The following is a 24215-nucleotide window of genomic DNA, read 5'->3' as shown; positions in this document are numbered from 1 at the left end:
GTTTGTTTGGTTTTTTTCCTGTTACATTGTAGATCTTTGTATATTTTGGTTACTTGAGCCTTATCAAATACGTGTCTTATGAATAATTTATTCCATTCTGTAGGTTGTATTTTTATTTTCTTGATAGTTCCTTTGATACACAAAAACTTTTAAATTTAAAAAGTCCAATTTATTTTTTCTTGTGTTCCTTTTGGTGTCATATCTAAGGATTTATTACCAAATGCAAAGCCATGAAGCTTTATCCTTCTATTCTCATATAAAGAGTTTTATAATTTTATATATTTAACTTACTGATCCATTTTGAATTGATTTTTATATGCTGTGAGGTAAGGATACAACTTCATTGTTTTGTATGTGGTATGTAATTGTCCCACTATCACTTACTGAGGAAACTGTTCTTTAATTGCTGATAGTCTTGGCACTCTTGTCAAAAATCAGTGAAGCACAGATGGTATACATTTATTTCTGGATTATCAACTCTATTCTATTGGTTGAGATATTTATCTTTATGCTAATAACATACTGTTTTCTTTACTGTTGCAATGTATTAAGTTTTGAAAGTGGCAAGTGTGAGTCTTCTAACTTTGTTCTTTTGCAAGATTGTTTTGGCTATTTCAAGCTCCCCATAATTTGTTATGAATATGAAGATCTCTTCCTCCCCTTCTTCAACAAAGGCTATTAAAATTTTGTTAAATATTGCACTTTATCTGTATAATATTTTGAACATTTTTGAAATCTTTATTTATGTCTTTGAATCACGTACATGAGATATTTTCCCATTTGTTTAGGTCTTTTTAAATTCCATAAAATATGTTTTAGCTTTCAGTATACAACTCTTTCACCACCATGGTTAAATTTATCTCTAGGTATTTTATTCTTTTGGACATTACTGTAAACGGAATTGTTTTCATATTTTCTTTTGGCTTTTTTGTGTCCAGTGTATAGAAACACAACTGATTTTTGTGTGATGATCTTATATCTTGCAACTGTTCAGAATTCATTCTGAATTCAGAAAGGATTTCATGAACTTGTTTCCAATTCTTTTAAAACCTTCAACTTTACATATTGCTCTAGTTAAATTTTTCAGTGGCCTACAATTAACCTAAATTTTTGAAAGTATCTATGAACTAACTTTAAAGTTTAGATGGAAAGGCAAAAGACCAGGAATAACCAACACAATATTAAAAAATAAGAAGAAAATTGGAGGACTGACCCTACCTGACTTCAAGACTTAATATAAAACCACAGTAATAAAGACAGTGTGGTGTTGGCATTGGTATTCATATTGAAAGAACAGGCAAATAGATCTATAGGACAGAATGGAGAGCATAGAAATAAATCCACATAAATATAATCAACTGACTTGACAGTGGAGCAAAGACATTCTCTTCAACACATGGGTCTGGAATAACTGGACACCCACATGCAAAAAAAGGTGAATCTAGACACAGACCTTACACCCTTTCCAAAAACTAACTCAAAGTGGATCACAGTGGCGCTTGGGTGGCTCAGTCAGTTGAGCTTCTGACTTCGGCTCAGGTAGTGATCTTGCATTTGGACAGTTCAAGTCCCGCATCAGGCTCTGTGCTGACAGCTCAGGACCTGAAGCCTGCTTTAGATTCTATGTCTCCCTCTCTCTGAGCCCCTCCCTCATTTGTGTGCATTCTCTCTCTCTCTCTCTCTCTCTCTCAAAAATAAACATTAATTTTTTAAAAGTGGATCACAGACCTATATGTAAAACAAAAATATGAAACTCCTAGAGGATAACACAGAAGAAAACCTAGATAAACTTGGCTAGAGTGATGCCTTTTTATTTTATTTTTTAAATGTGTATTTATTTTTGACAGAGAGAAAAAGACAGAGCATGAGCAGGGGATGGACAGCAAGAGATAGAGACACCAAATCCAAAGTAGGCTCCAGGCTCAGAGCTGTCAGTACAGAGGCCAGCACGGGGCTCAAACTCACAAACCATGACATCATGACCTAAGCTGAAGTTGGACACTTAACTGACTGAGCCACTCAGTTGTCCCAGAGTGATGCCTTTTAAGATAAAACACCAAAGACACAATCTATGGAAGAAAGAATTAATAAGTTGGACTTCATTAAAATGTAAAACTTCTCGGTGAAACACAATATCAAAAGAATGAGTAGACAAACCATGAATTGGCAGAAAATATTTGCAAAAGACACATCTGATAAAGGACAGTTATCCAAAATATACAAAGAACCCTTAAATTTGACAAGATAAGAAACAACCTGACTAAAAAGTGATCCAAAGACATTAACAGACTCCTCATCAAAGATGATATACAGATGGCAAAGAAGTGTATGAAAAGATGCTCCACATCATATGTCATCAGGGAAATGAAAATTAAACATCAGTGAGATACAACTACACATATATCAGAATGGCCAAAATCCTGTACACTGATAACATCAAATGCTGACAAAGATGTGGAGCATCAGACACTCATACAGTTCTGGTGGGAATGCAAAATGGTAAAACTACTTGGAAAAAAGATTTGGCAATTTCTTACAAAAGTAAATATACTCTTACAATATGGTCAAGCAATCATACTACTTGGTATTTACCCAAAGGAATTACAAACTTATGTCCACACAGAAACTTGCACACAGTCTATAGGAGCTTTACTATTAACTGTGCAAACTTAGAAGCAACCAAGATGTCTTTCAGTACCTTAATGGATAAATAAACTGTGGTACATCTAGAAAATGAAATATGATTACTATTCAGTGCTAAAAAGAAATGAGCTATCAAACCATGAAATGACATGAAGGAAACTTACATGCATATTGTTAAGTGAAAGAAGCCAGTCTGAAAAGGCTACATACTATATGATTCCAACCATATGACATTCCAGAAGAGTCAAAACTGTGGAGACAATAAAAAGATCAGTGGTTGCTAGTAGGGGAGAAAGGTTGCTGTGGAGATGAACAAGAAGAGCACAGAGAATTTTTAGAGGAGTGAAAATCCTTTGTAAGATATACAGCGATGGACCTATATCATTGTACATTTGCTCAAATCCTTAGAAGCTACAACACTAAGAATGAACTCTAGGGTAAACAACGAACTTTGGGTGGTGATCATTTGTCAATGTAGGTTCACCCTTGATAAAATATGTGCCCTTCTGGTGAGTAACATTGATAAAGGGGAAGCATATGCAGGTGTGCAGGCAGGGGTATATGAGAAATCTTTGGACTTTCCTCCTGATTTTATTGGCAACCTAAAACTGCTATAAAAAATGAGTATATTTTTTAAAAAGAATATTTTCAGAAATCTTGTTAAGTTGCTTCTTGAAGCCCAGATACATCATGCTTAATACATTTACTGAGCATCTGTTTAGTAATCCTATCAAGGGAAGAAATGAACTATATCTACAATGACTTGCCCTAAATGAATATATGCTGATTCTTCATGATCATTTTCTTCTTAGTGCTAAAAAACTATCCTTTTAATAATGTACTCTAGAATCTTGCTGAGATAAAGTCAAGTCATTAGTCTACAGTTTCTGGAATATGCTGTCTTTTCTTTTTGAGAATAAGAACTTTTGCTAGCTAATGGTCACAAGGAAAAGATGAAGATAATTAAAGAATGTTTATTAAGATTTATTGCAGAAAATGAATATTTTTATTTTGTTATTTTTTAATGTTTATTTTTGCAGAGAGAGAGAGAGAGAGAGCAAGCATGAGTGGGGGAGGGGCAGAGAGAGACGGAGACACAGAATCTGAAACAGCCTCAGGCTCTGAGCTGTCAACACAGAGCCTGACGTGGGGCTCAAACTCACGGACAAAGAGATCATGACCTGAGCCGAAGATGGACGCTCAACCAACTGAGCCACCAAGGTGCCTCAGAAAATTAATGTTTTAAAATACAATGGATAGAATTATCCTGAAAAGAAAAGAAGAATATACATGATTCTGAGGCGGAGGAAGGAAATTTAAGCTTTCATCAAAAGAATGATGAACAGAAACTGGTGACAGTAAAAGGAGAAGGAAAAGGATATAACAAAAAACAAAAAGTAGAGAATTAACCCCACAGAAAGAAGCAGCCACATATTCTGTGACACACACACACACACACACACACACACACACACACAAAGTAAAAAAGATTATTACCAGATATTGGCCAGATCCAAAAGAAAGTAAGAACTTGAAGCTTTTGACAATCCTCTGAGGTATCACCTAGAAGTTTAAAACATTCTCAACAAAGCTTATCAGAGTGGAAGAGAGACCCAAGTTAAGACATTTATAAACACTGCAGGTCACTACCTACCCTTGACAACTCATAATGAAACCAGGGATGGGAAGTGGGAGTCAAGATGGTAGAATAAGACAAGGTAATTGTGATTCACTTGAGATTCACTCCAATTCCCCCAGCGTAACAACTCTATTAAAACCCTAGTGATCCTGTACATAGCACATAAGAAGGCCATGCTCTTAAATCTTCATACAGATTACCTTCCTTTTTTAAGTTTTTTTATTTATTTTTTAATTTAAAAAAATTATTTATTTTTGAGACAGAGAGAGACAGAGCATGAGCAGGGGAGGGGCAGAGAGAGAGGGAGACACAGAATCAGAAGCAGGCTCCGGGCTCTGAGCTGTCAGCACACAGCCTGATGCGGGACTTGAACTCACAAACTGTGAGATCATGACCTGAGCTGAAGCCGGACACTTAACCGACTGAGCCACCCAGGCGCACCAGATTACCTTCCTTAATATTACAATAATTTAGTGTACTGTTATGCACATTTTGTCAATAGATACATAGAAATTAAATGGTTGAAGTAATTTTCTCCAAGTGATGCTGCTAGTAGATTGTGGAAATGCCATATTCAATTCTTTTACTTCAAGAGTCTAATTTCTTAACAAGTTTGTAACCTGCGGTCATACCACTTGATCTTTCACTATGCCTGCTCTTAAAATTTAGATATGGCTAAATGTTGTGATATTTTTTTTCCTGAATATACGGACGTAAAAACTACTTAAAGGTAATTCACTGTTGAATTGAATGGAGATAAAGCTGTCACACTTAACTTTTCTGTTCAATAGGACCCTGCAATGCAGTGTCAAGGATTATACTCAAAAGCTAACTCTTGTATCACTTAGGTTAAATAGAATCTCAGGCTCATGGAGCTCTCCTTCCTGTATATAAAATGACACAACATGGTTAGTCTAAGCCCCTGTGTTTATGTCTTTTTTCTCATCCTCAAGTGTAGTAGAATATAGAATACTTTGGTAATGGAAACCCTATTTCTTTTAATCCAATTCTGAACTGAGTCAGCAAAATTATTCCAAGCCTGACATTTTCAATGCTCGTGCAGTTGTTATATTCCAGGGGAATGTGACTACATTGGCAGGTGCCCAAATAGGGAAGTCAGAGCAGTGAAGTGTTGTTTGATGCACCCAGCTGGGTAAGTCGGGATGAGACCTGTGCCAGGGACCCAAACAGCCAGTGGACTATAGAAAGGATAATGGAGCAGGGAAAGCTAGTTGACCAAATCCAAGCCAGGAGATATGAGATGAGACAGAAACCCAAAGAATATGAGATATGAGAAAAGATAGAAGCCCAAAAGAGAGCAGGTGCCAAGGTCAATTCCTTCATGACGTTCTGACATAAAGCTGGTTTATTGCAAAGTTCTTTAGAAAAGTGACTCAACCTCATAAAAACTTCCAATGTTAGCCAATTGGAATGAAATTATGCATGCATTTTACCAATCATCTCTGTGGGTTTAAATGATGATGATCAAGCCCTACTGGATTTTGTTTCATTCTGACATACATTCTAAAGTTAGGATATTAACCTGAAACTCAGAATCTCTCTCCAGACTTTGGACTTACAAATGGATTGGATCATTTTCAATAGCCATTTGTTTTTTCTGGCTAGATTTGTGGTCCGACATGTTTCCTGTTGGTCAGGAAATACTGAAAGCACAGACTTCCCTCAGGAATTTTGCCATTTAGTTTCCAATTCTTTGCCAGAATTCAAACATGTCAAATACAAGGATGGTGGGGATGCAAAAAGTGAAAAAAAAAAAAAATAGCACAAATTTTCAAAACTAGGAAAGGGGGAATTTCATTCTTTGGGAGTAATGAGTGAAGAATTTTAAAAGAAATCATCAATAAAAAATATTTTATAAGCAACCTGTTTTAAAAAAATTTAGATGCTTGGGCGCCTGGGTGGCGCAGTCGGTTAAGCGTCCGACTTCAGCCAGGTCACGATCTCGCAGTCCGTGAGTTCGAGCCCCGCGTCGGGCTCTGGGCTGATGGCTCAGAGCCTGGAGCCTGTTTCCGATTCTGTGTCTCCCTCTCTCTCTGCCCCTCCCCCGTTCATGCTCTGTCTCTCTCTGTCCCAAAAATAAATAAACGTTGAAAAAAAAATTAAAAAAAAAATTTAGATGCTTTAATTTAGGTTGCCATTCTATAAGACTGATGATTAAAAACAGTATTAGAGCAAAAATTCCCTAAAATTGAACAGTGAAATATACCACTAGTATCTGATGTATTGGATCAGTTTTCTTGGTTCTCTTTGATGAGTAACATAATTATTATAGGATACTCACAATGGAATATAAGTAATAATCAGTTAAAACTGATTAAATATTATTGCCACATTGATAGTAGATGAGAACAGTCAAAAGTAGTATCTTAAACATTTTCCAAGCATGTACCATATCTCTTCCTTTATCTCATCCGTACCTGGAAGAGGGTATTTTATAAGCACAATTGTTTCTAAGCCAGTATAAAAAGGGCATATTTCCAGGGGGGAAAAATGTGGATGGAAGACAGGTTTGGCAGCACCAGAAGGATAAGGAACCTGGGAAAGCCTGGATAAGGTAATGGGCTTTGGTCTAGACACCGTTAAACTCAATCTGGCAGTACTGTATTTGACTTGGGACTTAGTTAAAATCCTGCAGTGGGTGGTTCTGAAAATAAAAATCCAGTTAAGCCATCTGGCTCTTCAGCTATGCAAAATATAAAACAATTTGCCTGGCTACCCTCTTTCCATCACTCCCTCTCTGATGACTTTCATTGCTAGATTCTATTTTTGGCATTTTTATTATTCAGAAAAACATTTAAGCATGCTGAATCCCCCTCTACCAATTGACACGGATAGCATAGCATTTCAAAGCCTAATGCATTGACAGTCATAAATTATCTTTTGAAAGTAAAAACAGACATTAGACTAGATGATATTTTTCCTACTTCATTTTACTATCACAAAGTTTTATCTTTCGAAATGAGGTTATATAGAGATGTAATTTACTTAGTGCTCCAGTGGCTGGTTTTTGAGGTTTTATAAGCTATTAAACCATTACCCAACTTACTCAAATAATAAATCTTTTAAAATGGAAAACAGCCAATCATGAAGTGACAATAATATAGAGCTAGAAAATGAATTCAGGTACAAATTCATATTTAATGGATAAACATCAACGGCTATGGAATTGAATGCTAAATATAGTTAATTTAAATTGCTAGCAATCTCCTTTAGAGCAATCCATACTTTCTCAGAAAATTAAATAAACTATTGTATACATTAGTTTTGGAATGCACATTTTTCCTCTGTGAAGTACCTAGAAAGATACACAAATAAGGTTAATCAATATATATCAAACAAAAAGAAATGTGTAGTTCATGGAATCAGCCTTTTCCCTCATTTTCCTTGGCAAATGTCTCTGGCTCATAAATACAGAAAGGTCTAATATTAGTAATATTCAAAGAATTAAACATCTAAGCAATCAGAGACCACTTAAAGTAATCAACATCAAAATATTACAAAGAATTTCAACTACTCAATATTACTGAGGCAATGGAAAAATATGCGTATCTATATACTGCCTTAACAGTATACAAGAGTAGGAAATTTCTGGAGTGTCGTTTGAAAACAAAGTTTAAAATATTTTAAAATAGGCTTACTCTGTGATCCCCAAATTCCATGTCTAACAGTTTATTTATTCTAAGGATATAATTCAACAAAATGAACAAATATTATACATATATATGTATGTATAGATATGTGTATATATATATACACACATTGTAGCAACAAGAAGATACATGTTTTTGACATATGCGTGTATGTATCATGTGTTTGTATACTTTGTGTGTGTATATATCCAGGCAGCATTATTTATTTATTTTCAAAACCGGGAACAAACTAAGCATACATAAAATGTAAACAATGCACGATATGTCCAAAGAATGTGATATTATGAAGCCATAATGATTTAAATTTATTTTTATTAACATGCCCATTTATCGATGATTATAGAATTCAAAGAAGGACATTTATTAAGGTTTCTGGCAGGCATGACTTCCTAGGTGTGTGTATGTGTATGTGTGTACAGGTGTGTAAAATGTGGGAGGTAAAAGAAGAAACAAGAATGGTAGAATGTTGAAGCTGAGTGATGTACAGGAAAGTGCATTACACTTATCTTTCTGTTTTGTATGTTTGAAAATTTTCAGAGCATTTTTTTAAGCACACAAGATTTCACACCTCTTTTTAATAGTACAACGACCTTTGAACAAGATGAGTTTGAATGGCAGGGTCCGCGTGTACACAGAGCCTTTACACCACAGTACTGTAAATGTGTTTTCTCTTCATTATGATTTTCTCAGTAATGTTTTCTTTTCTCTAGCTTACTTTATTGTAAGAACACAGTATATAATACATATTACATACAAAATACCTGTAAAATGACTGCTTATCACTAAGGCTTCAGATCAATAGTAGGCTATTAGTTAAGTCTTCAGAGAGTCAGAAGTCTTATGTGGATTTTCCACCATACTGAGAAGAGAAGAGAGCTCTACCCACAACCCTGACATGTTATTCAAGGGTTAATTTTGGGGTGGTGGAATTATGGACATTTCATCTCTCTTTTTATCAGTGAATGCATATTACTTAGTCAATATTTAAAAAGTAAAAATGAACAAAAAAATTAAATCTACAGAAAAACATATTTTGCTTGTTGTTTCTGCAACCCTATGCTTCATCCAAATGTTTCTGACAATTTCACCTCCCCTCTTAAACCTACTTGATTTCCAAAGCCAGTTCTTACCTTGAGCCAAATGGATACAGTGAGTTGTACTTCAGACAACTTTTGGTTCAGCATCAGTCTCTTTGCTCCTGCTGGAGCTATAACATCTATTTCCAGTCTCTTGCTATTGCCCAGAGCCAACACTTGAGCCCCAACAATTTTCCTGGACTGATTTCTTTTTCTCTGTTGTTATTCTGGTTTGCATTTATGTGTATGTGGGCCTACAGGTCTACCTGCTCTCCCGACCTCAGTCAATCCCTCTCCACTTACACCTACTTCTAGTCTTCTGCTTTGGCTTTTGCCCTTTTCTCCCTAGATTCATAGCATCATTTGTTTTTTCTCTTGTTAATTATCTTCACCCATTTGGTTTGTATGGCATGTTGTTTACATCTGTCATACAACCTACCCAAACCAATAACATCCGTGGACTACATAGCTCTGGTGCTGCCTAAGTAGAATCTTGGCAGAGAAGATAAAATCAAGGTGTGCCAATTGTGAATGATCTTGTCTAGATTTTTTTTTTTTTTTGGCATTTCTATCTTCTCAGATCTGAGGCATATGACCAGAGGAAAAGCATGACTCTGGAGCTAGACCACCTGGACTCAAATCCTGGATCTGTACCTCAGGAGCTATGAAATCTTAGATTAAGTGCCTTGGTGTTACCATCTGTAAAATGGGACTAATAATAGCTGTGAGGATTAAATGAGTGACTATATACAACACCTGTGGAACAATGCTTGATACACAAACATACTAAATTAGTGTTTTTAATTACTAAATCTAATATTTATTATGAACTCCTTTGAAACAAATGTTTGTGAGGGGAAATTTAGAATATTAAATAACAAAGGAACAACAAAAACACAAAAGTTATGTCTTGAATGAATGTGTGAATATATTCACTCCTTTAGGATATATGGATTGAGCTTCTGTGATGACAAAGCCACTGTGCTTAGAAACTGGGCATGGGACCGAGAACAAAATAAATGGAGCCTTTGCCCTATGGCACTAACACTGTAATGGAGCTTACATTTGAATTGATGAATGAACATATCAGTGGCTTTGTGGATGCCAAGAAATGTGATTATAACCTTTGTTCTGAAGTGGCTTTCTCTTCACCAGTAAAGCCATCTCCTGGTACATTCAAGTGTTTTAGAAAATCTCTCTCCATTCTTCTTGACCTCAAAAGGTGATTCATGACTATGTATTTATTAATCAAGTTAAAGGTTGCCTATTCATGCTTCCCATGGGAAGCAGGCTTAATTCTATTCAACCAATTAATTGGATCTAATTCCTATCCAATTTTATTGGAATAGAATTAAGCATGCTTCCCATCACCATAGCAAATAAAATAATATTAGGCCTGAGAAGATATTCAGGTGTTCTTGCTTTTCCTTAATTTTTCCACAAGAAAAAACTAGCTTTACTATTTTTATTATACATTTTTACAATGCCTGCTTATTGGCAAGCTTTTAGTAATTCATAAAGGAATAAAACATAAAGGAAATCCAATTCCCTGATATAAATAACCAACAATGAGATTTTGTGATAATCTTTTCAGGAATCTCTTCATGCATTCATGTGCATATAATTTACATGAATAGGACCATATTATAGAAGATGTTTTAGTCATCATTCCCTTGCCTTCCTCTTTCCCTTCTCTTCTTCCTTTAGTTTTTACCTCTATGAATAGTGTTGAAATAACATTACATATGGATATTCCATCTTGTACTTGCATTTCTGTAGGTGAAATTCCAAACGTAGGATTTCTAGACCAAAGTACCTACATAGTTTTAATTTTTATTTATACTGCCCAACTGCTTTCCAGAGTAGCCACACCAACTTAGAATCTACCAGCAGTTTACAAGAGCTTGCATCGCTGTTTATCTTACCAACACTTAGTATGTTCAGGCTTTTACATTTTGTTAAACAATTGGTTGGTATGATAATATCTCATTTTAATTTAAATTTACATTCCCTTGATTTGTTCTCCTCTGAATTGTCTTTTCATATTTAGGGCTTCACTGGACATTCAAAATATATGAGCTTTGTCTTTAATAAATTCTATAAAATTTCACAATTCATCTCTTCTAATGCTGCTTCTCTTTTTTCTCTTTATTCTATCTAGAATGCTATTAGATATAGAACTTTTCACTTTATCCTCTATGCCACTTAATGTCCCTTTCAGATTTTCAGTCTTATTTGTCTCTGTGAAATTTCTGTGTAATCTCTTCAGATACCAGGTCACTAATTATTTCATCAGTTATACCCAAACAAGAACTCCAACTCCACTAAGTTACTAATTTCAATCCTCGATTGCTTTCTAGTAGACTTACTTTATTCTTTTTTTCACATTAGCTAGTTCATTTTGATAGAACTTTTTTCATGCTCCTTTTAATGCCCTCTTATATTCCATTAAACTCATTGGACATACTTATTTTATTTTATATTCTGTGTTCTGATCATTTGAAATTGGTGATCTACATGTACCTGATCTTGCAGAGATATTTTTGTTTGTAACTGTAGGATTTTATTATTATTATTTACAAAAACGGAATCTGGAGTATTCTAGGTATATGGTCATATTAGCAAATAGAGATACTTTGTATTTTTCTGCTATTTATACCAGTTATTTCATTTTTCTTGCCCTAACTGCATTTAATAACATTTCCAAAATGATGTTGAATGCTACTGAAAACAGTAGCATTCCTGTCTTGCTTCTAATAGTTTTTCTAGCTAATCGTATCTACCTTCCCCATTACAAATGCTATATGCTAACAAACTATACCTGAAGAGCTAAAGTTCATCACAAAGCCAAAACCCACAGAATGCAAACTTTTAAAATGTACATTATCCAGTAATAATTTTCTATAAATTACATGTGCAATGCATTATTTGGATACCTCTGAAGAAAACAAAGAAAACTTGAGAAATTATACATACAGGATTGAAAGGTGTTAAGTATTTTTCTTACCAAACTGTCACGAAAGAGACAAGAAAAACTGAAAAGACGTAAGTGCATGAGGATAAAGACAATGTGGAAAGGAAGTTACTTTAACAGTTTTGGAAACTAGGAAGGAGGTCGATGACTGGTGTGTATTCATTCCCTATGAGTGTTTTAAACAATCCCAACAAACTTAATGGCTTAAAATAACACAGTGTATTCTCCTACACTTTTGAAGGTCAGAAATCCAAAATGGTTTCACTAACCTAAACCAAGGTGCTGGCAGGGCCATGCTTTCTTGGGAGGCTCTCTGGTAGAATCTCTTTCCTTGTACTTTTCCAGGTTCTAGAGCTGCATTCCTTGCATTCCTTGGCCTATGACCACTTCCATCTTGAAAGTTAGCAGCAAAGTATCTACAAATCTCTGTTTCCATCATCGCATTACCGTCTTCCTCTTCTGTGGTCCAATCACCCTCAGCCTCCCCTTAAAAGAATACTTATGATTACATTTAGGGATCATCTGTATAAACCAGGATAATTTCTCCATCTCAAGATCCTTAACTGAATCACATCTGCAATTCCTCCTTATGCCATGTAAAGTTACATTTCCAAGTTCCATGAATTAGGTCTTAGATAATCTTTTGAGACCGTGATCCAACCTGCCACATGTGGTAGAGTTTAGCACATCAAAGCTGAAAATTAAACTGCCAGTAAGGAAAGCAACAGAAGTAGCATATTTTGTCACAGAACTACAGTAGGAAATGCAAATTAAAGCCATCAGGCAGGTACTTTTACAACTGGAACAAGCCGGTGGGGTAGAAATCAGGAGACCGGGTTAACCATGAAATACACCATTATATTCTTCAGATCACCTTCCCAAACATTTACAGTCAGGGTACTTCCCCCCTCTAATGCAGTGGACTCAGGGACACTGCACATTGCCAAGGGCAATGACACCACATGAAAAGTAAATATTTGTTAATTATCATTGAAACCCAGATACTTTTTCCCAATGGGTTCTAAGAATGCTTATAGAGAGGATGATACATCCTAGGCTAGAGGATAAATGAATATTCTTTGTGGAAAAGTATAGGAAAGTAGAAGAACAAAAGATAATTGATACATATGAATCTCCCAGTAAAACCAAATTAATTACCAACCAATAAATACCACCAATGGACAAGACCCACATACGCATGCATATCTTCAAATCAGTTTTGATGTCTATTTATTAAATCCTAAGGAAAGGTCATGTATAACCAAGCATTTGAAGAAAGCCTCTAACATAAATACTAAAGTAAACAAAAGCGGAGGGGGGGGTGAGAATCTCAGCAAAGAAGCAAAAGACTTTTTTTACTGGCAGTTTAGATCTTCAGAGAGATTAGAGTTCTTGTACTCATAAAATGAGGAATGAGGTCCTTATTTTTAAATGCTACACACAGAAAAAATTAAAATCTTGCAACATAAAATTATAACAGCAAAAAAGGAATGTCTAATAAAAAGGTTAAAGACAAAGATGAAGAAACTCTCAAAAAGCAGAAAAAAAGCCAAAGACTAGAGTATTATTCCAGGACTTGAGGCATTGAACATTTAGAATTCCAGGAAAAAAGCTGAGAAAAGATGGAGAAAATAAAGTTATCAGAGAAAATGTTTAAAATTCTTTCCAAGATCAAGCATATGAATTTCCAGAGGGAACATCAAGTGCTCAGCATAATGGTTACATAAGACATATATAAAAGTGTATCACTGTGAAATTTCAAAACACATGGAAGCAAAAAGAAAATTCTAGAAGCGTCCCAAGAGCAGTTGCAAGAGCCCATATTCAGGAATCAGAAGGACATCAGACTCCTCAACAGAAATGCTGGAAACTAGAACACAGCAGAGAAATGTCTTCAAAATTCCCAGGGAAATTGTTTTCCAACTGAGAATTGCATACTCAACCAAACTACTAAATTAAGTAGAATATCCCAAGTTAAAAAAGGCAAAATTTCAGTGATTTTACCACCCATGCATTCTATCTTGGGAAGCTACAGGAGAATATAATCAACTAAGATGGAGAAGTTAACAAAGAAGAAACAAAATAGGGGATCCAAGCACCAAAAGATCCACAAAAAAAGATTCCTTGCAAAAAATAAATGGTAAGATTCCCCAAATATATGATGATGAGACACCTAGGACACTTTTTTTCAAACGACAGTGACTTTGTCTCCCAGGAGACATATAACAATGTCTGGGGACGATTTATTATCACAGGTTGGACAGTGGGGAGAGTGCTACTGGCATCTAGTGGATAGAGGCCAGAGATGCTGCTAAACATCCTACAGTGGAGAGGACAACCCCCTACAACAAATAATTATCCAACCCCAAATATCAATAGCACTGAGGAAGTTGAGGAACTCAGTTCTAGGCTAATAGCTTTGCACCAGTATGAAACAGGAACCAGTGCAACTTAAACTGATTCTGGATTCATTCTGTGGTCAATTTAGAACCACTGACTTACTAGAACTAAGCCTCAGAAAGTATCTTTTAAGAGACACAGGATTATGATATAATGCGAGCAGTGTGGTTATAGAGGCAGGCAGAAAGTGCTTGGGGACACAACTTAGCCATTTTCCTTGATTCTAATTGCTGTGTTACTAACTTGTTGCCTGATATAAAAGACTGCTCATGGTCTTGCCACAAACTAACATTGTAACTTTATCTCCTGTTGGTTTCCTCTGCCATACAATTTGGGACTTTGTGAACATACATCAATTTAATCCTCCATTCATTGCTCATACTGTTCTTTCCTGTTTCTCTACCCACCCTGTTCTCCCAAGGAATTCATTATCAACATCCAAAACTAAGCTCCAAGAGTCAATAAAGCAGCAATCAATTAAAATGAATAAAATGGCTCCTAAATATCAGTACATTCTTAATTTTAAATAACACATATTCATCATGTAAATAATTGGTATATGTATTATTGAAGGTGATTCCAACTAATATGATTGACAACCCTCGAAAGGTACAATAGCTCAAGTATCATACAAGATTCTTGCTCATTCTCATAAAATCCCAAATCTAGATTAGTAGATCCCTCTCCTCCCAGGAGTAATTTAGAGTTCCGGGTACCTTCAATTTTATACTTTCAACTTCTTGGTTTCTAATTTCAATGTGTTCATCAGCATCAAATGGGTAGACGGGTCAAAGCATGCAGAATTATATATAGGAGGTCTTTATGGTCCAGGTCTATACATGACATACATCACTTTCACTTGCTTTGCTGGGGCTAAAACTCAGCCATACGGCCACACGTATTGCAGGGTAGGCTGGGAAATAACCACCAGGAAATGCCTGGTGAACAGTCAGTCTCTGCTATGGTGTGGTTCTGAAAACTTTTCTAGTACTGTTCAGAAACAAAGGAGATTTGATTATTTGTAAGGCCTATATATAATAAATTACCACATGGCTATTGAAATCATACAGCAGAATGCCAGTGAATGGAAGCATTCAGATAGAAACATTAAGGAATATAGGAAAAGTCCCTGAATTGCAAAGTATAAAATAAAGGAAGAAGCTCAGAGGAGCAGATCGTGTCAATTACATACAAGGGGATATTGTTAAGAAATGGACAGCAGGGCTAGGGTGCCTGCATGGCTCAGTCCGTTAAGCTCCTGACTTCAGGTCAGGTCATGATCTTGCAGTTTGTGAGTTTGGGCCCACATGAGGTCCTGTGCTGACAGCTCGGATCCTGGAGGCTGCTTTGGATTCTGTGCCTCCCTCTCTCTCTGCCTCACCCCCACTTGTGCTCTGTTTCTCTCAAAAATAAATAAACATTAAAAAGGAAAAGAAAAGAAATGGACTGGATTGTGGGGCCATCTTCTGCTGGGTTGCAGAAATGGGCTGATCAGGGAGGAGGGACAGCTGATCAGAGTGCTGCCACCCTTCCCTTGCAACACCAGCCTCAAGTGCACATCACCCACCAGGCAACAAATCAGAAATAATCCAAAGCGGAAAGAAATGGACACAAGTAGATGATATGCTTGGGGGAGCAGCAGCCTGGGAGAATGTTGACTCTACTGCGGAATCATGTTCTAAATGCAAACATCCTCATGCCTATCTCATGCAGCTTCAGACCCGCTCTGCAGATGAGCTGATGGCTATCTTCCACAAATGCTGTAATGCTCAGTGTGGACACTGCTGAAGGCCTAGGACCAGGCTGGCCCAGCTGTGTCAGTGTCTGCTTACCTTGTGCCCCAGGGAGGATTCCTAGCCTTGAGTGTGAACTGTGTGTCCTGACAGTCATTGCTGGTGTGGCAGAAAGCTAAGCCTGTTAGGGTAGCTTCTGGACAGGATGTCAGCAAGTGTAGCCCATCTGCCAATGAGCGGATAAGCTCAATTATGTCTGGTGAGATTTTGTTTGTATGTGTGTGGTGGGGGGGGGGGAGGGGGATCCACAACTAAGTGGCTCTTTGTTTCATGTCCCGCTCATTTATCTTTTACAAGAATTGGGTAATTGGCATTCTTTACTCATCAACTCTCTTAAATACTTACCCTATTTACACAATAAAGTAAAATTGTATAATTTAGTTTAAAAAAAGAGGTAGAAAAGAAAAAGAAACAGTGGAGAACAAGGAGGTAAATATAGCAATAGAGGGCAAAGAGAATGCTGCACTTTTTCCTGAGTCAAGAGTAGAAGAAAAGCTCTGTTGGTTAAGAAGTTGGAAAGCCAATTTTGTCAAGGAGGGTAAAAAGATGTAAAGATGACCAGAAAAAAAAAACCCACAAAACTGAGACAGTGAAGGGAAATTTTCTTTGCACCTGAGGGATTTCTTCACATGGTGTTGAGTTGGGTAAGTTGAACTGTAGGCAAAATGATTGCAGAGTTGGTTAGGTGAGGATTTTTGTGTGTGAGGATCTTACTAAGGTGGTGACTTGCTTCACAGGGTTGGAGGCAATAACAACAATTAAAAAAAAGAGGCAGAGTAGTTTAAATTTAATTTAATGGTTTAATTGTGTGATCTTTTATTATGACCTTTGTGGTGGGCATTTTGCTAATTATGGAATTCTTACAACACATTGAGATTGGGGCTACTATGGTCATTTTTTGCACAAAGTCAGTTGTCTCGTGTCACAGAGGCAGGTAAGAGTTTGGGCTGAAGTTAGAATCTTGGTCAGGTTACCTCCATGGTCCCTTAAATACTTACTCAAAATCACTGCCACTGTTTTTTGTTGTTGATTATCTGTTTGTCTGTTTGGTTTTTTCTTAATCAAGTCTACCAATTAAGCTATAGTAACATTATACATCAAGGTTTACATTTAAGTAAACATGCTTGCAATGTTTAATTAAACTAATACCATAAAATATACACTATAAATTAGTTCTGTGTTCATTAAAATGGTGATTATCAATCGAACAGCCAAAAACAAATGCAGGGCTTTGGAGGTAATTTTTTTTTTAATGTTTATTTATTTTTGAGACAGAGAGAGACAGAGCATGAACAGGGGAGGGTCAGAGAGAGGGAGACACAGAATTGGAAGCAGGCTCCAGGCTCTGAGCCATCAGCCCAGGCCCCAACGTGGGGCTTGAACCCACGGACCGTGAGATGGTGACCTGAGCCGAAGTCGGACGCCTAACAGACTGAGCCACCCAGGTGCCCCTGGAGGTAATTTTGAAAAATAAAACAGGAACAATTAAATGTAAAATAAGTTAAATGGTTTCTTGAAGTTCTTTCTGGTTCCAGTATCCTATCTTTAAACTTGAGATTTTTAAGTGAAAGTATGTTTTAAAACTTCTCTCAGCAAATTTAATTTAGAATAGTGATTACACCTATATAAGTTGTAAATTTTTAAAACTCCACTAGAAATAGAAACTATTACCAACCTTAACTGTGTAAAGTGTCCTGAGAATTTTCATTAGGGTACATATTTCTTGAAATGAATTTTTATGAAGCAATTAATTTGGGAATGTGTCACAACTAACATTTAAGTGCTACTATGGATTTAGAGATTTTAGCTCTTTCTTTCCTTTTATAAATCATGTTAGCAAAATGTCAGTAGACAAATACATATTTAAGAAACTCTATACTCTAATTAAGGAGACTGGAATTTAAATAAAATGGGTCTCTCAAGCATCTCGTATTTACAATATACTTTCACCTTAAGAACTACAAAACATGAAATGCTTGGAATATATGCCTGCCACTCACATTTCTCAGCTAAGAAACTTCTTTCATATTAGACTTTAAATATCACTTCAGTGAAATCTTTCTTGACCCCACCCTGTCCCCAGAGAGTATCAGGTGAATGCTATGAGAACTTTGAAAAAATTCACAGGAAAAAGTATCATGATTGTTTATCAGCGTCTCCTGTGAACACATTTAAAAAGGATTTACATAACTAGTTTTTGTTCATAAGTGTAATATTTGTGGGGTGGGAAGGGCATATGTCATCTTTGAACAAACATTTTTATTCCATACTCAGCAACTTTTCTCTCCTTCAAAACAAAACTGTTCCTGCAAATGCCAGAGATTTCAGGATATTGTCCTAATTTAATTGCATAAACACAGGTCAACCCTATATAGGCAGCCAGGTTTACAGTGACTCTTTCCCTGCTTTCCTCTCCAATTGGAATTTCCAATTCAACTGGTCTTATTTCTTGACTTTCTTCTATGTCTCTGCTAAAAGGTTACTATATGGTTATGCATTTCCTTGCTTTTGCTTAATCATAGCTTAGAGGAGGTCATTTAGCCATGAGATCACCAAAAAGTCATCTTAATATATATACCTGATTTTATTGAGTATATGACATAATTTAAGTATAGATTCTGATTGTGGTTAAGGAGAAACATCTGAGATTCTGTTGTAGCTAGTTCTTCTAGTGCTCAGTGTGAACACCCTTATATTACACATTCCTTAATAACAGGAAGAACTTCTCTAAGTAAATTTAATTTAGAATAGTGATCCCACACCATATAAGGGCTCTGCTTTCCCAGAGCCTAGCACAGGGCCTGGCACAAAATAGACAATCCGAGAAATTCACTGCAGGAGTAGGTCAACAGATCAATGGCTTAATTCTTAAGGCAGAGTATTCTTTTCCTTGTTATTGTTACTAATATATTGCTTGTATTTAATAAAGCACAAAATTCAAGTGAGATTTTCCACGTGGAGTAACCATTTTGTACAACACTGTAAATAAGACATAACTTTATTTCAATCACTTTCCAGTCCAAAAATCAATGTATTAATAGAAAAGAAGCTGAACATTAAACAATCTCCGAGAAGGGTCTACTTTTGTTTGAATTAATGCAAAGGCCATGAGAATCTGACATCTTGATCCATCTGGTCAGACACAAATGTCCTTATAATGATACTTTGGAAAGTTACTTTTGAAATCCCATTTGGTTAGACTGTATAATGAGAGTGGCACCAAGGGTTGTGGAGTCTGTATCACATCCCCATTCCCCAGAGATGGATCATCTTTTGAAGCACTTGAAAACTTAAAAATAGACTCATATAGAATCACATTCCCCCATCTCATGTACTTTTCCAAATACTGTAAGTTGCTGAGGAGATTCTGTGGAAGTTTTTAATCTGATCTGTGGGTAATAAATTGATACCAGAAGTACCTTTGCAGTTGCTGGGGAAAATGCTGCCCACTCAAAGGTTAGAACTCAAACCAGATACCCCTCCCACTGGACAGATATTCACTTCCCTGAAACCCAGCATGATTCATTGCTATTTTCAGCTATAAAACACTGGTGAGGTAACTGGGTATAAAACATTAATATCTTCTGCTACTTCTAATCAGCACTTGAACCCACGTTCAAGGAGAAGGCACAGAAGGGAGGGAGCGAGAGACAGAAACTGCTCCCCTTACCACCCTCCTGAGCTGTGCTGTCCACATTTAAAGACTTCAGTTTATTTCCTCTGCAAATCAATTTGACGCAGTCGAAGTCTGGGGCATTCACTTGCCTATTCAATTACTTCGTTAGAACCCAAACTCAAAGATAAGCACTTTTGGAAAAAAACAGCTAAACAAATCCATCGCCTGCATTATATCAAACTCTTTCAGACGGAAAATGCAGTCAACAGAGATCATCCTACTGAGTTGCAGATGTCTAAAATGTCACTTCTCCTGGATATTTCCTCCAGGAGAGATTTTGGTTTTGCTTTCCCAGATACCTTCTTTGGCCCTAGCAGTCTACAGGCATTTTAAATCAAAGACAAAGTCTGCGCTGAAGGGGGCAATGGGGACTCCCTCTTGTAAAGGGAACTTGGAGGGAGATCCATAAGCAACTCTAACAAATGGAAAGTCCAGCTAGAAGCCTCGGGCTGGAATGAATTTTACTCTCTGCTGTGTCAGCCAAAGGCTGTGTAGCTTCAGTGAGCTCTATTTTTGGAATCATAGAGCTGATGCTACAAATCATCATGAGGTTATCTTAACAACTGTATGAAAATTTCCATTCTTGGTGTCACTCAGGAGCTGGTTGCTCTTAAAATGTAGCAAGGATATTTGTTTGGCAAAAGCCAACAGAACCATGTTATTAACAATGAAATTATTTTGCAAACAGAGAAATATATTGAATAGTATCAGGGAACCTGGTAACATTTTTTGGTTATTTTGTTTTTTGAGTGACGATTAGGACACAAATCAGAGTTTAAATTCTGGCTGCCTGATATAGGACTCCTTAGGTTGCATTTTTGTCATTTTGGGCTTTAATGTTTTTATGATGAAATGGGGTAGTATATCACTTCAAGAGGTTCCTGCAAAGCTGAAATGAGGCAATGCATTTGCAGGCTATCTGACATACATAACACACCACAAAATACTAGGTGCCATCTTTCCTCCTTAGTTGAGTTATCATGGCTCATATTCAAAAGAGCTCCTTACTGGCCAGGAGATTTCTAAAGTCCTTGCTAATTTTTAATGGTGCTATGTAGTTTTTGTCTCGAGTATTTTGTTCTTGGTTTTCACACTGCACAGTTCTAGTAGACTGAAATAACACAATGCTTAGACTATTATTCTTATTTTGACATTTTGATATAGTTCTGACCAAATATTTGAAGTAATGGGAGGATCTACATTAACCATTAAATTAACCATTAAAACACACTAGACTAAAAATTAGGAGCTGCCTGTCTACTCCACTGTGTGCAGTATTTTGGAATTTACAATTCTTTTACCGAAAGCTTTCTTCTCATTTGATTCTTTACAACAACACAATGAGGTTATGTGCGTAATGTTCCCCTTAAAATAAGTAAATTGAGGATCCCAGTGATAACGTCATTTAAGAGCAAACACTAAATTATAAAGATAGGACTAGAAATTCAAGTCCCCTAAAGTGAAAAAAAAATTTAGGTGTTTCCTGAGAGCATACGTCTTCCTATATACCTGGGTCAACTTGAGCTGATCATGTGTTCTTTCTATTTCTTAAAGGGGATAATTATATCTGACTGCTTCACTCGAGTATTCGAACAATAAATGAAGATAAGGTATAGGGAAGATTTTGAAAAACAAAGTTATTATTATTCATCAGGACGGAACTATCACAGTATCTCCCTATGACCTCATTCTGACATTCTGGAAGATAATATGCATATATATAGCATATGATAAGAATACATCAGTGGTTTTTGGAGACAAAATTCTAGATGGTAGCAGAGCATGCAGCTATGCATTCTCCTATGAATTAACTTTGTGATAATGAAGGAATAGATATCCTGGGGAAACACCTGCATCAGACACCTACTGCTGCTTAACGGCCTTGTGAGTCAGGATTCTCCAGAGAAAGAGAACCAAGAAAAGATATATAGATATACTTAATAGGAGAGAATGGCAGTGGCCAGTAATTTATCCAAAATCTTTAAAACCTTTCTTCTCCCTTTTCCTCCTTTCTCTTCACTCCTGTGAATTGTGTAGTTACTACCTTTCTCACACTGTCACATTTTACTTCCAATTAGTTCCAAGTGACATAAATCAGGACATGTTCTTAACATTTCTCATCACCTAGAGAAAAAATACACATACACTCATGTTTAAAGGCATTTAAAATTCTGGCATTTTTTTTCCTTCATTTTGTGGTTGGGGGATGGGGGTGTGTGGGTGGGGAGTGAAAAGAATACCCACAAACATCCTCAGTACCCACCTCAGAAGGTCTGTGTTTACACTTAAGCTCCTTATTTTATTAGGAGGGCTACACTGGAATTTTACATAACATATCCTTGTATCTTACGGTTTTCTTGTATGGGGAATATTAAGGTTGCTAATTAATCATGTTTTATAAACTGAATATGTATACTTCTAACATTCATATGTATGTGTGTATGTATTTATATATACTAATTTTTGCAAATGTATTAGAATATTATATAAACACGTAAACTTCTATAAATATAGTTTTTAGAATATAATAAGTCAGGCACATTGGAAATATCTTTAAATAGTATATCTTTTTCAATACAAATTAACATTTTCCTCCAATACAAGAGCCACTGAAAAACGTAATAATTGAGAACTTCCCCAAAGTAAAAATTACAAGGAGGGTCTTGAATGCTATATTGGAAGTGCTAGTAAATAAAAGAGGCAATGATAATACTACATGACCTCTTTCATGGATTTTCCTCACATAGCCCTTTATACATTTTTTTTTTCCTGAGGCAGGCTAAGAGCTTTTAATCAAACATTTTAAATTTAATTATTTTTATAAGCAGTCAATAGCTTTCACTTTGATTTGCCCTAACTCTGCTTCCCCAATGAACATTAGAGACATACTAAGTTTTTTTTAAACCTTTTAGAAAACATTCTTCCCATAGCTCTTAAAGGGAGATAATTTAGGAAAATGTGATTTATTGTACTGTTTATAACTCAAAATTACGTGTATCTATTTGTCTGAGATTCCAAAAAAAAAAAAAAAAAAAAAAAACCAACCTTTTACATCAAACTGAGCTTAGGCAGTTTGATTCCTGAAGAAATTGGGGTGTGGGAGGGGGAATAGGAGAGAGAGGATTAGAGTTGTCTAGAATGTGCTTAACACATTCTTTTTGCAGCCGCAAATTTCTAAAAGGCTAATATCACTTTGAACTGTTTGATTTCTTTTACATTACTTATGAAAAAGAACTTTTAAAGCTCTTGATAACAAAGAAAAATCCTGGAGAACTTAGACTTCCGTGGGTTTTGGAAGACACAGAACTGGTGAGAGGTCCCAGTCACTGACAAGTAAAACCCAGGCCTGCTGGTGTATCACTCCAGGATGATTCTGAGGCAAACAGAAAAATATGTGAGGAAAACAAACAAGAAATGTATGTAAGGGAGTTGAATGCTGCAGTTCAAGAGGAAGATAAGTTCAAATAAGGAAAACAACGTTGGAAACAGGACGGAAGAAGAAATCATGAGAATTCCTTAAGTACTCAAGAAAAGTTACTGCAAATGGAGGGTACAGAGCTGCTATGAGGCATCTTACAAGCAGAGGATAGTAAGACTGATGATGCCCCACCTCCCTAATAAAGGAAGTCCCTTCTGAGAATTTAAGGCCCTCTTATAAAGTTCTGGGCTAACAACTGTTGCTGTACAACCAAGCTATCGTTTAGAATGATGATGAGACTTGTAATCCCTTTTTTTAAGTTTATTTTTATTTATTTATGAGAGAGAGAGGAAAGCAAGCAAGCAAGTGGGTGGGGGGCAGAGACAGGGATAGAGGGAATACCAAGCAAGCGCTACACTGTCAGCATAGAGCCCTATGCAGGGCTCAAACTCACAAACCATGAGATCATGACCCGAGGGGAAATCAAGAGTCAGACACCTAACCAACTGAGTCACCCAGGTGCCCCTCATCACCATTCTTGACATTGGAAAATGTAGCCTGTTTGGGATAGAACTTTTTGTTCGTGTGTGTAAGTTTTAGCCTTGAGTAAGGCTAAGGTACATAAGGATCTAGGTTGTAGAGCATATTCAGAGTATTTTTAATGATTTATTGTTTCTTAACACCTTAATGAAGCCTAAGGGTAAATGGTCAAGGAGGTTGGTGAAAGTGGGTTTTTCTGGGTGTTTTATCCAAAGGGTAACAAACATAAAAGTGAGACTTGAAAAGTGATCTAGCTTCCCTGTTAAAGAAATCACTATCTGAAGGTTGTCCAAAATGAGGACCCCAAAACAGATGTGTGCTGGGCTCAATTAACAGGAATAGAATGGTAAAGAATAGACAAGAATAAGAAGAAAGGCTGAATAAG

Source organism: Herpailurus yagouaroundi, unplaced genomic scaffold, assembly GCF_014898765.1.
Source record: "Herpailurus yagouaroundi ecotype Mexico unplaced genomic scaffold, PumYag 100, whole genome shotgun sequence".
NCBI lineage: Eukaryota > Metazoa > Chordata > Mammalia > Carnivora > Felidae > Herpailurus > Herpailurus yagouaroundi.
Note: the sequence above shows the minus strand (reverse complement) of the source record.